Source organism: Stegodyphus dumicola, chromosome 11 (assembly GCF_044657685.1).
Source record: "Stegodyphus dumicola isolate Sdum_Otavi_A_Nest chromosome 11, ASM4465768v1".
Classification (NCBI taxonomy): Eukaryota; Metazoa; Arthropoda; class Arachnida; order Araneae; family Eresidae; genus Stegodyphus; species Stegodyphus dumicola.
The window spans coordinates 81380952-81394408 of record NC_140778.1 but is presented as its reverse complement, the minus strand read 5'-3'; the positions used below and the strand labels follow the sequence as shown (position 1 = coordinate 81394408).

Below are 13457 nucleotides of genomic sequence, written 5' to 3'. Positions count from 1 at the left end.
TGACGAAGTATCGTGCAGCTTGATAGGGCTACGGCCTCTATCGTTATCTGAAAAGGAATGATTATCATTTTGTACATCAAGATTATGATGAGTGTTAATGTGCTCTTGGCACTTTTTAAGGTTCTCCTCATTGAGAATCTTAATCATGCCCAGTGAGCTGATTAGAAAGGAATGAAATTTCTCCTCAATTTCGGTAAAGGATCCATTGAGTTGTATCGATTTTTCTAACTCTCTAATTTGTATGTTGTAAAATTCTATGAGTTTTTCAATTGTCTGGTTCGCATCCATGTCGACGCTTTGAATCCATAGATCCTGCGCCCCAGCAAGAGAAAGAGCCTGCGCCCCGGAACCGGACCCGCTCGACGGCGTTCCGGCAGACGGATGGGCAGGAGGAAATCTATCAGGCCCCTGACTCACTCCTAACTAAGTGAGCTTGGGGGTAACTAGATAGATTAGCAACCAAAATAAATTAAAAACGCGCCGCAGAAACGCAGTCAATGATAAGCAGTGGCATAAAAAGTCGCAACAATTAAAGGCATAATCTTGCAAGACGCGGTGGCTACTGAGCATTCATGGCAGCGAAAGTCAGTTAGTCGAAAGATCGCAGTCAGATAACGCCGGACAGGGAGATCTTATCAGGCACGGAGATCTTATCGCAGTCGGATTGGTGGCAGGCACGAGACCGGCACGACGTCTGTTCCCTTTGAAATTCCCCGCTCCAATGATATACTGAGGCCTTAATCACATAAACACAATCTTTTTTAAATACGGGCGGTATAGTCCTTACAAAATGGGGTGTGGCTTAAGAGCGTGCGAACCCTTTAATTTTGCGCCGATAAAATTGTCCTAAAATAAGTGCTACATTTGGGGAAAGTAAAAACTAAGAATGAAAAACCTAGTATACAGCGTTACATTCCTTGTAGTACATTCTATAATTTTACTGATGTCAATCTACTAAACTTCATCGAAATTTATTTATGACTCCACCTACTTGAAATGTAGCAACTAATTTGGGAGAAAACTTTCGACCTCAGTGTAGCAACTACTTTTGGACGGAGGGAATATAAAATTTTGAGACTGCTAGTGTTGAATACAAAGTATTTCAATATCATTGACAGCATATTTTAAAAAATAAAGCTCTAAAACAAAAAGTCCCCAAATAAAAATATTCCCTAAAACAAAAAGGTTTTCTTCTATTAATATATATATATATATATATATATATATATATATATATATATAGATAGATAGATAGATAGATAGATAGATTCGACATGAATCTCTATTACTTCAAGTGCAGCCACAAAACACTCAACTAGGTAGACAAGAAATCATGCACATATTGATACATCACACTAATTAAAATGAGATATGAGCTTTAAAATTTTGAAGCTAGTACAAACGGCATTCAAATGTTTCTGGATCAAAAATAACAAATACGAGAAGGAAAAAGTAATAAATTTCGTAAAAAAGTTAACGCAATTTGCATTTCTTATAAAATATATACGTGGATGCATTCTTAAAGTTTACTTGCATTAAATTCATACATATATATATATACAATAGGTTGAAATATCATTTATGCAGAAAACAGATTATCTCCATTATGATAAAAAAAAATTATTATATTTTTATTTCAGGAAGACGAAAAAATGGCATGAAGCTGAACATGCACATATTAAGAATCTTGTTTATATACATGGGCTGAGAGAACGAAACATATCAAAAGAATATTAAAGATTAATAATTTTACGTGATGATGGCTTTTGTTTAAGAAATTTTGTATTATGTATTTGTATTACATGAAACTGATGGAAATGCTATCCGTCCAACAGTTACATGTTGCGAATAATAATTTTAAATGCAATCGTAAAAATTTTTTTTAAAGGAAGTAAACTTTGCAGTATAGCACGCAACAATATACTATCCTATGTTACTGTTAGTTACAGCAGCATGTTTTAATAAAATACACTTTTTGTTAATAACGGGCCACATTAAAAATAGGGAACGTATGCGGAATGCGAGCGCCACCTAGTGGTGAATTTCGCGAAAGCTACTGAAAACTGGGAATCGGAACTTCGTTCGGTCTGGCAGGCTTGTGTATAAGTTGGTCTTGATTTTTGCCTTTTAGTTCCAAGGTTTCCGATAGATGACGCCACCTGATGGGCTTTTCTGCTGGATGAGCTCTAACATCAAGTCCGATGCCCCTCCTCTACATGTGAGTCCTTCTGTTGGCTCCCTTTTTCCACCTCCGACACCTTCCCACTTGCCCGTCCGGACTGTTCTACGTGATGTGCCCTTATGGGGAAAATATCATTGAGCCGGCAACGTCGCGTCAATAAATAGCAGCATTTCGAGAGTGTATTGATTGAATGCAGCTCTTTCTGTATTTGACACCTTTTCCGTTCATCATCCACGCACTAGATGGAAGCGCAATGCAGGAACCCTGACTTGAATCCAAGGTCCAACAATCGCTCTTATCTGACGCCTACATTACCAATGCATATTGTTTTCTCAAAGAGTTCCACTTCGCTTCTTGAAAATAATCTGTGTATTTTTTCTCCTCATCTGGACGATTTTCACCGTGCAGGTACTGGTCTGATCAATTGATAAAAGTAAACTGTAAAGCTTGATGGAGAAAACCGGACTTCCTTCAATCACTCAAATGTTTGTAATTCAGAGCACTGGAAGATTCATCTTCTAGGCATGCAATGGGAGGGTGTGACCTAACTCTAAACTACCTTTTTTGATTGAAAACAGAATTTGTTGAACATCCATCTGCATTTTAATATGATTCCCACTTCGAAACACTACAATTAGGCAGAATAGAATTTAACCAAAAACACTGGACAAATTTTTCTGGAAAAAATGATAGAATTATTTTGAAAACATTCGTTAAGGCGTGGTCAGAGGTGGTGCTAAAATCTAGTACGAAGTTTTATCGGATTGATCGTTCTGGTTAGGTGATATTTGCCAATGTACGTTGAAAAAAAAGCAGTTCATGTATCAAACTTCTTATGAAACTCTCGCAAAAGTTTATTCTGTGGGTAGGTTGCATAACATACGCTTTTTATTAATTATATTTAATATATGAATTTTAATACAATACGAAGGTAGTACGTCAGGCATTATAGTAATATTTCAATCAAATTATTAAAAACAATAAGTTATCATGTTGATTTACATTTACGATGCGAAAGTAATAGAATTTTCGAAAAAGTTCGTCCGCTAAGGTTCTAGACGAGGTTATACTTTGAATATCAAATTACTGCCGATTTGTCAATAGCTGCTGCATCAATTTAAATTAAACGAAATATTAATTTCACCCCCTAGTTTTGACAACATACAGCCACTTCAAAACTAAATAAATTTAGTGCCAGTTATATACAGAAAAGGTTAAAAAAATTATAAGGCATCACATGTTACCCACCAAGTTTTATACTGATTAAAGTAGGGCTTTATTTTCCGGCATTGTGACTTTCGTATGCTCTGCTTTCTCTTCATCACACGAGCTAATCTTTCGCCTTTTACTAAAGATTACCGTGGAGAGGAACATTCCAATGAGCCTATAAATTATTTTTGGAATCATCACCTGATGGTGGAATGAAATTTAATGAAAGAATATAGCTTCATTCCTAGTATTGTGCACATGACTCCCACTACGAAAACAAATGTTAGGATAACTTTTAGATTAATAGTGTGTCCGTTCTGAGGGCACACACGCTCCTTTTTAAATTCTCTTTATCTAATAATACTCACCAAACTATCATTTTAGAATTGGAATTGCACCCTAGGAAAGTAAAATTCGTAAATGCGACTATCGCTTAGAAAATTAAAGGATGTGACACCTCCTGCAAGACCTTGTTGCAATTATTCCCTCTGTGATGACCTGAATCAGGCATGGGTCCTGGCAGCACTTATGCTCAGAAACAGGTTCTGCGTTGGTCCCTAATAACAAAGCGTTTGAAGGTAAAATTTCTTTGTTAACACAACATTGTGTTTAGTTAATTAGATTTTGCATTTGGGGATAATTACAAATAACAGGAAACATAAGAAAGACATTTAAGATAGTAATAAATTGTATGCAGACACATTTATTTTGTAGGTTTGGTATACCATCTATACAGACAATTTAATTATTAATGATGCGATGCAATTAAATAAAATTTAGTAGTGACGTGAATCCAAAAATATTAATTAGTTTCCATAACATGCCTTTTTCTTCATTTAAGTTTGGCAGCTAAGTTTTGGTCTGAAGTCGTTCATGTCAGCTGTTAGCTCAACGTCATTCCCAATACTGCCTCTGGTTTAACTTCGCTCTTTAGATCAGTGTTGCCAGATCACCCGATTTTTGACAAACTTGTGCTATTAAGATTTTAGTTTTGCGACCTCCATATGCTACTTTTTGCGCTTACCTTATGCTACTTTTTGCGCTTACCTTATGCTACTTTTATGTATACTTATGCGCTTACCTACTTATACGTATTTACGTATGCTACTTATGCGCTTACCTTATGCTACTTTTTGCGCCTTCAAAGATTTTTTTAATATATCGTAAATTACTTACATGTTAAAAATAATGTATCAATTAAAAATAATTCATATTAGAAAAACAGTTTATTTAGGCTTAAATAGAAGTTGTCATCTGGGAATCTGAATATGTTCTTCGCCCGTAAACCACATACATTTGAAAACAGCAGTGCTCGATCTGAACTCGGTGAGTTTGTTAATCCAAAATTCATTAAAGTTTTACAAAATATGAAATAAATTAAAACAAATTCGAAATTCGGCCGTCCAGATGCCCATGTTCGGATGGAGGATTACATTATTCAAAATTTGATGGCTCTAGATACTGTCGTTTTTGTCACATTGCGAGAATCTGAACATATTCAGATTCCCAGATGACAACTTCTATTTAAGCCTAAATAAACTGTTTTTCTAATATGAATTATTTTTAATTGATACATTATTTTTAACATGTAAGTATTTTACGATATATTAAAAAAATCTTTAAAGGCGCAAAATGTAGCATAAGGAAACTATGGAGGTCGCAAAACTAAAATCTTAATAGCACAAGTTTGTCAAAAATCGCGTGATCTGGCAACACTGATCTAAAGAGCGAAGTTAAACCAGAGGCAGTATTGGGAATGACGTTGAGCTAACAGCTGACATGAACGACTTCAGACCAAAACTTAGCTGCCAAATTTAAATGAAGAAAAAGGCATGTTATGGAAACTAATTAATAGGTTTGGATTCACGTCACTACTAAATTTTATTTAATTGCATCGCATCATTAATAATTAAATTGTCTGTATAGATGGTATACCAAACCTACAAAATAAATGTGTCTGCATACAATTTATTACTATCTTAAATGTCTTTCTTATGTTTCCTGTTATTTGTAATTATCCCCAAATGCAAAATCTAATTAACTAAACACAATGTTGTGTTAACAAAGAAATTTTACCTTCAAACGCTTTGTTATTAAGGACCAACGCAGAACCTGTTTCTGAGCATAAGTGCTGCCAGGACCCATGCCTGATTCAGGTCATCACAGAGGGAAAAATTGCAACAAGGTCTTGCAGGAGCTGTCACATCCTTTAATTTTCTAAGCGATAGTCGCATTTACGAATTTTACTTTCCTAGGGTGCAATTCCAATTCTAAAATGATAGTTTGGTGAGTATTATTAGATAAAGAGAATTTAAAAAGGAGCGTGTGTGCCCTCAGAACGGACACACTATTAATCTAAAAGTTATCCTTACATTTGTTTTCGTAGTGGGAGTCATGCGCACAATACTAGGAATGAAGCTATATTCTTTCATTAAATTTCACCCCACCATCAGCTGAGGATTCCAAAAATTATTTATAGGCTCATCGTAATGTTCCTCTCCACGGTAATCTTTAGTAAAAGGCGAAAGATTACCTCGAAATGAAGAGAAACCAGACCATGAAATTTTACATTGCCGGAAAGTACAAGCCTATTTTCGTCAGTATAAAAATTGGTGGGTACCTTATAATTCCTTGAGGTTTGCAATTTTTTTAACCTTTTCTTTACATAACTGGCAATAATTTATTTAGTCTGAAGTGGCTGTATGTTGTCAAAACTAGGGGGTGAACTTAATATTTTGTTTCATTTAAATTAATGCAGGAGATCGCCAGCAATTTGATGTTCAAAGTATAACCTCATCTAGAACCTTAGCATACGAACTTTTTCGGAAATTTCATTACTTTCGCATCATAAATGTAAATCAACATGATAACTTATTGTTTTTAATGATTTGATTGAAATACTATTATAATGCCTGACGTACTATTATTTATACCTTCGTATTGTATTAAAATTCATATATTAAGTATAATTAATAAAAAGCGTATGTTATGCAACCAACCCATAGAATAAATTTTTTCGAGAGTTTCATAAGAAGTATCGGGTACCATTCTGCTCATTGTTAATGTCGCAAAGCGTAGCGAAATAGTGGCGGCATCCCACGGTCAGTAGAAATTTCATGGATGCCACCGAAAACACAAAAGAATATTTTCACGTTGGGCAGGTCTCAATAAGTTGACCAAGGCCAACATTCCGTTCGCCATACACGCACTATATGGAAGCACAATGCAGGAATACTGGTTTGAACTAAGCACCAAGATCCGCCCTCATTTCATGCCCACATTACCAATGCAGAATTTTTTCCTCGAACAGTTCCACTTCGTTTCATGACTTGAAAATAATCTGCATATTTTTTCTCCTCAACTGGACTATTTTCACCCTGCAGGTACTGGTCTGATTAACTGATAAAAGTTGACTTCGAAACTTGATGGAGTAAACCGAACTTCCTTCCATCACTCAAATGTTTGTAATTAAGAGCAGATTAAAGCACTGCATGATTTATCTCTTAGGTATCCAACGAGAGGGTGTGACCTAATTTTTCACTACATTTCTTGATTGATAACAGAATTTGTTGAACATCCAACTGCATTTTGATAAGATTGGAAGCACTTCAGTTAGGCAGAAAAGAATAGAGTTAAACAGAAGAAAATGGACAAATTTTCCTCTAAATGATAGAATTATTTTGAAAACATTCGTTAAGGCGTGGTCAAGGGTGGTGCTAAAATCTAGTACAAAATTTTATCGGTTGATCATTTTGGTTAGGTCATATTTGCCAATGTACGTTGAAAAAAAAAGTTCATGTATCAAACTTCTTATGAAACTCTCGAAAAAATTTATTCTATGGGTTGGTTGCATAACATACGCTTTTTATTAATTATATTTAATATATGAATTTTAATACAATACGAAGGTAGTACGTCAGGCATTATAGTAATATTTCAATCAAATTATTAAAAACAATAAGTTATCATGTTGATTTACATTTACGATGCGAAAGTAATAGAATTTTCGAAAAAGTTCGTCCGCTAAGGTTCTAGACGAGGTTATACTTTGAATATCAAATTACTGCCGATTTGTCAATAGCTGCTGCATCAATTTAAATTAAACGAAATATTAATTTCACCCCCTAGTTTTGACAACATACAGCCACTTCAAAACTAAATAAATTTAGTGCCAGTTATATACAGAAAAGGTTAAAAAAATTATAAGGCATCACATGTTACCCACCAAGTTTTATACTGATTAAAGTAGGGCTTTATTTTCCGGCATTGTGACTTTCGTATGCTCTGCTTTCTCTTCATCACACGAGCTAATCTTTCGCCTTTTACTAAAGATTACCGTGGAGAGGAACATTCCAATGAGCCTATAAATTATTTTTGGAATCATCACCTGATGGTGGAATGAAATTTAATGAAAGAATATAGCTTCATTCCTAGTATTGTGCACATGACTCCCACTACGAAAACAAATGTTAGGATAACTTTTAGATTAATAGTGTGTCCGTTCTGAGGGCACACACGCTCCTTTTTAAATTCTCTTTATCTAATAATACTCACCAAACTATCATTTTAGAATTGGAATTGCACCCTAGGAAAGTAAAATTTGTAAATGCGACTATCGCTTAGAAAATTAAAGGATGTGACACCTCCTGCAAGACCTTGTTGCAATTATTCCCTCTGTGATGACCTGAATCAGGCATGGGTCCTGGCAGCACTTATGCTCAGAAACAGGTTCTGCGTTGGTCCCTAATAACAAAGCGTTTGAAGGTAAAATTTCTTTGTTAACACAACATTGTGTTTAGTTAATTAGATTTTGCATTTGGGGATAATTACAAATAACAGGAAACATAAGAAAGACATTTAAGATAGTAATAAATTGTATGCAGACACATTTATTTTGTAGGTTTGGTATACCATCTATACAGACAATTTAATTATTAATGATGCGATGCAATTAAATAAAATTTAGTAGTGACGTGAATCCAAAAATATTAATTAGTTTCCATAACATGCCTTTTTCTTCATTTAAGTTTGGCAGCTAAGTTTTGGTCTGAAGTCGTTCATGTCAGCTGTTAGCTCAACGTCATTCCCAATACTGCCTCTGGTTTAACTTCGCTCTTTAGATCAGTGTTGCCAGATCACCCGATTTTTGACAAACTTGTGCTATTAAGATTTTAGTTTTGCGACCTCCATATGCTACTTTTTGCGCTTACCTTATGCTACTTTTTGCGCTTACCTTATGCTACTTTTATGTATACTTATGCGCTTACCTACTTATACGTATTTACGTATGCTACTTATGCGCTTACCTTATGCTACTTTTTGCGCCTTCAAAGATTTTTTTAATATATCGTAAATTACTTACATGTTAAAAATAATGTATCAATTAAAAATAATTCATATTAGAAAAACAGTTTATTTAGGCTTAAATAGAAGTTGTCATCTGGGAATCTGAATATGTTCTTCGCCCGTAAACCACATACATTTGAAAACAGCAGTGCTCGATCTGAACTCGGTGAGTTTGTTAATCCAAAATTCATTAAAGTTTTACAAAATATGAAATAAATTAAAACAAATTCGAAATTCGGCCGTCCAGATGCCCATGTTCGGATGGAGGATTACATTATTCAAAATTTGATGGCTCTAGATACTGTCGTTTTTGTCACATTGCGAGAATCTGAACATATTCAGATTCCCAGATGACAACTTCTATTTAAGCCTAAATAAACTGTTTTTCTAATATGAATTATTTTTAATTGATACATTATTTTTAACATGTAAGTATTTTACGATATATTAAAAAAATCTTTAAAGGCGCAAAATGTAGCATAAGGAAACTATGGAGGTCGCAAAACTAAAATCTTAATAGCACAAGTTTGTCAAAAATCGCGTGATCTGGCAACACTGATCTAAAGAGCGAAGTTAAACCAGAGGCAGTATTGGGAATGACGTTGAGCTAACAGCTGACATGAACGACTTCAGACCAAAACTTAGCTGCCAAATTTAAATGAAGAAAAAGGCATGTTATGGAAACTAATTAATAGGTTTGGATTCACGTCACTACTAAATTTTATTTAATTGCATCGCATCATTAATAATTAAATTGTCTGTATAGATGGTATACCAAACCTACAAAATAAATGTGTCTGCATACAATTTATTACTATCTTAAATGTCTTTCTTATGTTTCCTGTTATTTGTAATTATCCCCAAATGCAAAATCTAATTAACTAAACACAATGTTGTGTTAACAAAGAAATTTTACCTTCAAACGCTTTGTTATTAAGGACCAACGCAGAACCTGTTTCTGAGCATAAGTGCTGCCAGGACCCATGCCTGATTCAGGTCATCACAGAGGGAAAAATTGCAACAAGGTCTTGCAGGAGCTGTCACATCCTTTAATTTTCTAAGCGATAGTCGCATTTACGAATTTTACTTTCCTAGGGTGCAATTCCAATTCTAAAATGATAGTTTGGTGAGTATTATTAGATAAAGAGAATTTAAAAAGGAGCGTGTGTGCCCTCAGAACGGACACACTATTAATCTAAAAGTTATCCTTACATTTGTTTTCGTAGTGGGAGTCATGCGCACAATACTAGGAATGAAGCTATATTCTTTCATTAAATTTCACCCCACCATCAGCTGAGGATTCCAAAAATTATTTATAGGCTCATCGTAATGTTCCTCTCCACGGTAATCTTTAGTAAAAGGCGAAAGATTACCTCGAAATGAAGAGAAACCAGACCATGAAATTTTACATTGCCGGAAAGTACAAGCCTATTTTCGTCAGTATAAAAATTGGTGGGTACCTTATAATTCCTTGAGGTTTGCAATTTTTTTAACCTTTTCTTTACATAACTGGCAATAATTTATTTAGTCTGAAGTGGCTGTATGTTGTCAAAACTAGGGGGTGAACTTAATATTTTGTTTCATTTAAATTAATGCAGGAGATCGCCAGCAATTTGATGTTCAAAGTATAACCTCATCTAGAACCTTAGCATACGAACTTTTTCGGAAATTTCATTACTTTCGCATCATAAATGTAAATCAACATGATAACTTATTGTTTTTAATGATTTGATTGAAATACTATTATAATGCCTGACGTACTATTATTTATACCTTCGTATTGTATTAAAATTCATATATTAAGTATAATTAATAAAAAGCGTATGTTATGCAACCAACCCATAGAATAAATTTTTTCGAGAGTTTCATAAGAAGTATCGGGTACCATTCTGCTCATTGTTAATGTCGCAAAGCGTAGCGAAATAGTGGCGGCATCCCACGGTCAGTAGAAATTTCATGGATGCCACCGAAAACACAAAAGAATATTTTCACGTTGGGCAGGTCTCAATAAGTTGACCAAGGCCAACATTCCGTTCGCCATACACGCACTATATGGAAGCACAATGCAGGAATACTGGTTTGAACTAAGCACCAAGATCCGCCCTCATTTCATGCCCACATTACCAATGCAGAATTTTTTCCTCGAACAGTTCCACTTCGTTTCATGACTTGAAAATAATCTGCATATTTTTTCTCCTCAACTGGACTATTTTCACCCTGCAGGTACTGGTCTGATTAACTGATAAAAGTTGACTTCGAAACTTGATGGAGTAAACCGAACTTCCTTCCATCACTCAAATGTTTGTAATTAAGAGCAGATTAAAGCACTGCATGATTTATCTCTTAGGTATCCAACGAGAGGGTGTGACCTAATTTTTCACTACATTTCTTGATTGATAACAGAATTTGTTGAACATCCAACTGCATTTTGATAAGATTGGAAGCACTTCAGTTAGGCAGAAAAGAATAGAGTTAAACAGAAGAAAATGGACAAATTTTCCTCTAAATGATAGAATTATTTTGAAAACATTCGTTAAGGCGTGGTCAAGGGTGGTGCTAAAATCTAGTACAAAATTTTATCGGTTGATCATTTTGGTTAGGTCATATTTGCCAATGTACGTTGAAAAAAAAAGTTCATGTATCAAACTTCTTATGAAACTCTCGAAAAAATTTATTCTATGGGTTGGTTGCATAACATACGCTTTTTATTAATTATATTTAATATATGAATTTTAATACAATACGAAGGTAGTACGTCAGGCATTATAGTAATATTTCAATCAAATTATTAAAAACAATAAGTTATCATGTTGATTTACATTTACGATGCGAAAGTAATAGAATTTTCGAAAAAGTTCGTCCGCTAAGGTTCTAGACGAGGTTATACTTTGAATATCAAATTACTGCCGATTTGTCAATAGCTGCTGCATCAATTTAAATTAAACGAAATATTAATTTCACCCCCTAGTTTTGACAACATACAGCCACTTCAAAACTAAATAAATTTAGTGCCAGTTATATACAGAAAAGGTTAAAAAAATTATAAGGCATCACATGTTACCCACCAAGTTTTATACTGATTAAAGTAGGGCTTTATTTTCCGGCATTGTGACTTTCGTATGCTCTGCTTTCTCTTCATCACACGAGCTAATCTTTCGCCTTTTACTAAAGATTACCGTGGAGAGGAACATTCCAATGAGCCTATAAATAATTTTTGGAATCATCACCTGATGGTGGAATGGAATTTAATGAAAGAATATAGCTTCATTCCTAGTATTGTGCACATGACTCCCACTACGAAAACAAATGTTAGGATAACTTTTAGATTAATAGTGTGTCCGTTCTGAGGGCACACACGCTCCTTTTTAAATTCTCTTTATCTAATAATACTCACCAACTATCATTTTAGAATTGGAATTGCACCCTAGGAAAATAAAATTCGTAAATGCGACTATCGTTTAGAAAATTAAAGGATGTGACACCTCCTGCAAGACCTTGTTGCAATTATTCCCTCTGTGATGACCTGAATCAGGCATGGGTCCTGGCAGCACTTATGCTCAGAAACAGGTTCTGCGTTGGTCCCTAATAACAAAGCGTTTGAAGGTAAAATTTCTTTGTTAACACAACATTGTGTTTAGTTAATTAGATTTTGCATTTGGGGATAATTACAAATAACAGGAAACATAAGAAAGACATTATTAAGATATTAATAAATTGTATGCAGACACATTTATTTTGTAGGTTTGGTATACCATCTATACAGACAATTTAATTATTAATGATGCGATGCAATTAAATAAAATTTAGTAGTGACGTGAATCCAAAAATATTAATTAGTTTCCATAACATGCCTTTTTCTTCATTTAAGTTTGGCAGCTAAGTTTTGGTCTGAAGTCGTTCATGTCAGCTGTTAGCTCAACGTCATTCCCAATACTGCCTCTGGTTTAACTTCGCTCTTTAGATCAGTGTTGCCAGATCACCCGATTTTTGACAAACTTGTGCTATTAAGATTTTAGTTTTGCGACCTCCATAGTTTCCTTATGCTACTTTTTGCGCCTTCAAAGATTTTTTTAATATATCGTAAATTACTTACATGTTAAAAATAATGTATCAATTAAAAATAATTCATATTAGAAAAACAGTTTATTTAGGCTTAAATAGAAGTTGTCATCTGGGAATCTGAATATGTTCTTCGCCCGTAAACCACATACATTTGAAAACAGCAGTGCTCGATCTGAAATCGGTGAGTTTGTTAATCCAAAATTCATTAAAGTTTTACAAAATATGAAATAAATTAAAACAAATTCGAAATTCGGCCGTCCAGATGCCCATGTTCGGATGGAGGATTACATTATTCAAAATTTGATGGCTCTAGATACTGTCGTTTTTGTCACATTGCGAGAATCTGAACATATTCAGATTCCCAGATGACAACTTCTATTTAAGCCTAAATAAACTGTTTTTCTAATATGAATTATTTTTAATTGATACATTATTTTAACATGTAAGTATTTTACGATATATTAAAAAAATCTTTAAAGGCGCAAAAAGTAGCATAAGGAAACTATGGAGGTCGCAAAACTAAAATCTTAATAGCACAAGTTTGTCAAAAATCGCGTGATCTGGCAACACTGATCTAAAGAGCAAAGTTAAACCAGAGGCAGTATTGGGAATGACGTTGAGCTAACAGCTGACATGAACAACCTCAGACCAAAACATA

The 13457-nt window shown here is 34.3% G+C and overlaps 5 non-coding genes across 5 annotated transcripts; 3 read left to right on the top strand and 2 right to left on the bottom strand.

Moving 5' to 3' along the window:
• The first annotated feature begins 3484 nt into the window (after positions 1-3484).
• Positions 3485-3600, top strand: LOC118191471 (U5 spliceosomal RNA). Its single transcript, XR_004758600.2, has one exon. It is a non-coding gene; the product is annotated as a U5 spliceosomal RNA (small nuclear RNA).
• Positions 3601-5831: 2231 nt separating this feature from the next.
• On the bottom strand, positions 5832-5950 carry LOC118191472 (U5 spliceosomal RNA). Its single transcript, XR_004758601.2, has one exon. It is a non-coding gene; the product is annotated as a U5 spliceosomal RNA (small nuclear RNA).
• A 1720-nt stretch (positions 5951-7670) lies between these two features.
• On the top strand, positions 7671-7786 carry LOC146994164 (U5 spliceosomal RNA). The gene has a single exon (XR_015044191.1). It is a non-coding gene; the product is annotated as a U5 spliceosomal RNA (small nuclear RNA).
• Positions 7787-10017: 2231 nt separating this feature from the next.
• LOC146994163 (U5 spliceosomal RNA) lies at positions 10018-10136 on the bottom strand. The gene has a single exon (XR_015044192.1). It is a non-coding gene; the product is annotated as a U5 spliceosomal RNA (small nuclear RNA).
• A 1720-nt stretch (positions 10137-11856) lies between these two features.
• On the top strand, positions 11857-11972 carry LOC146994162 (U5 spliceosomal RNA). The gene has a single exon (XR_015044188.1). It is a non-coding gene; the product is annotated as a U5 spliceosomal RNA (small nuclear RNA).
• Positions 11973-13457: the final 1485 nt, after the last annotated feature.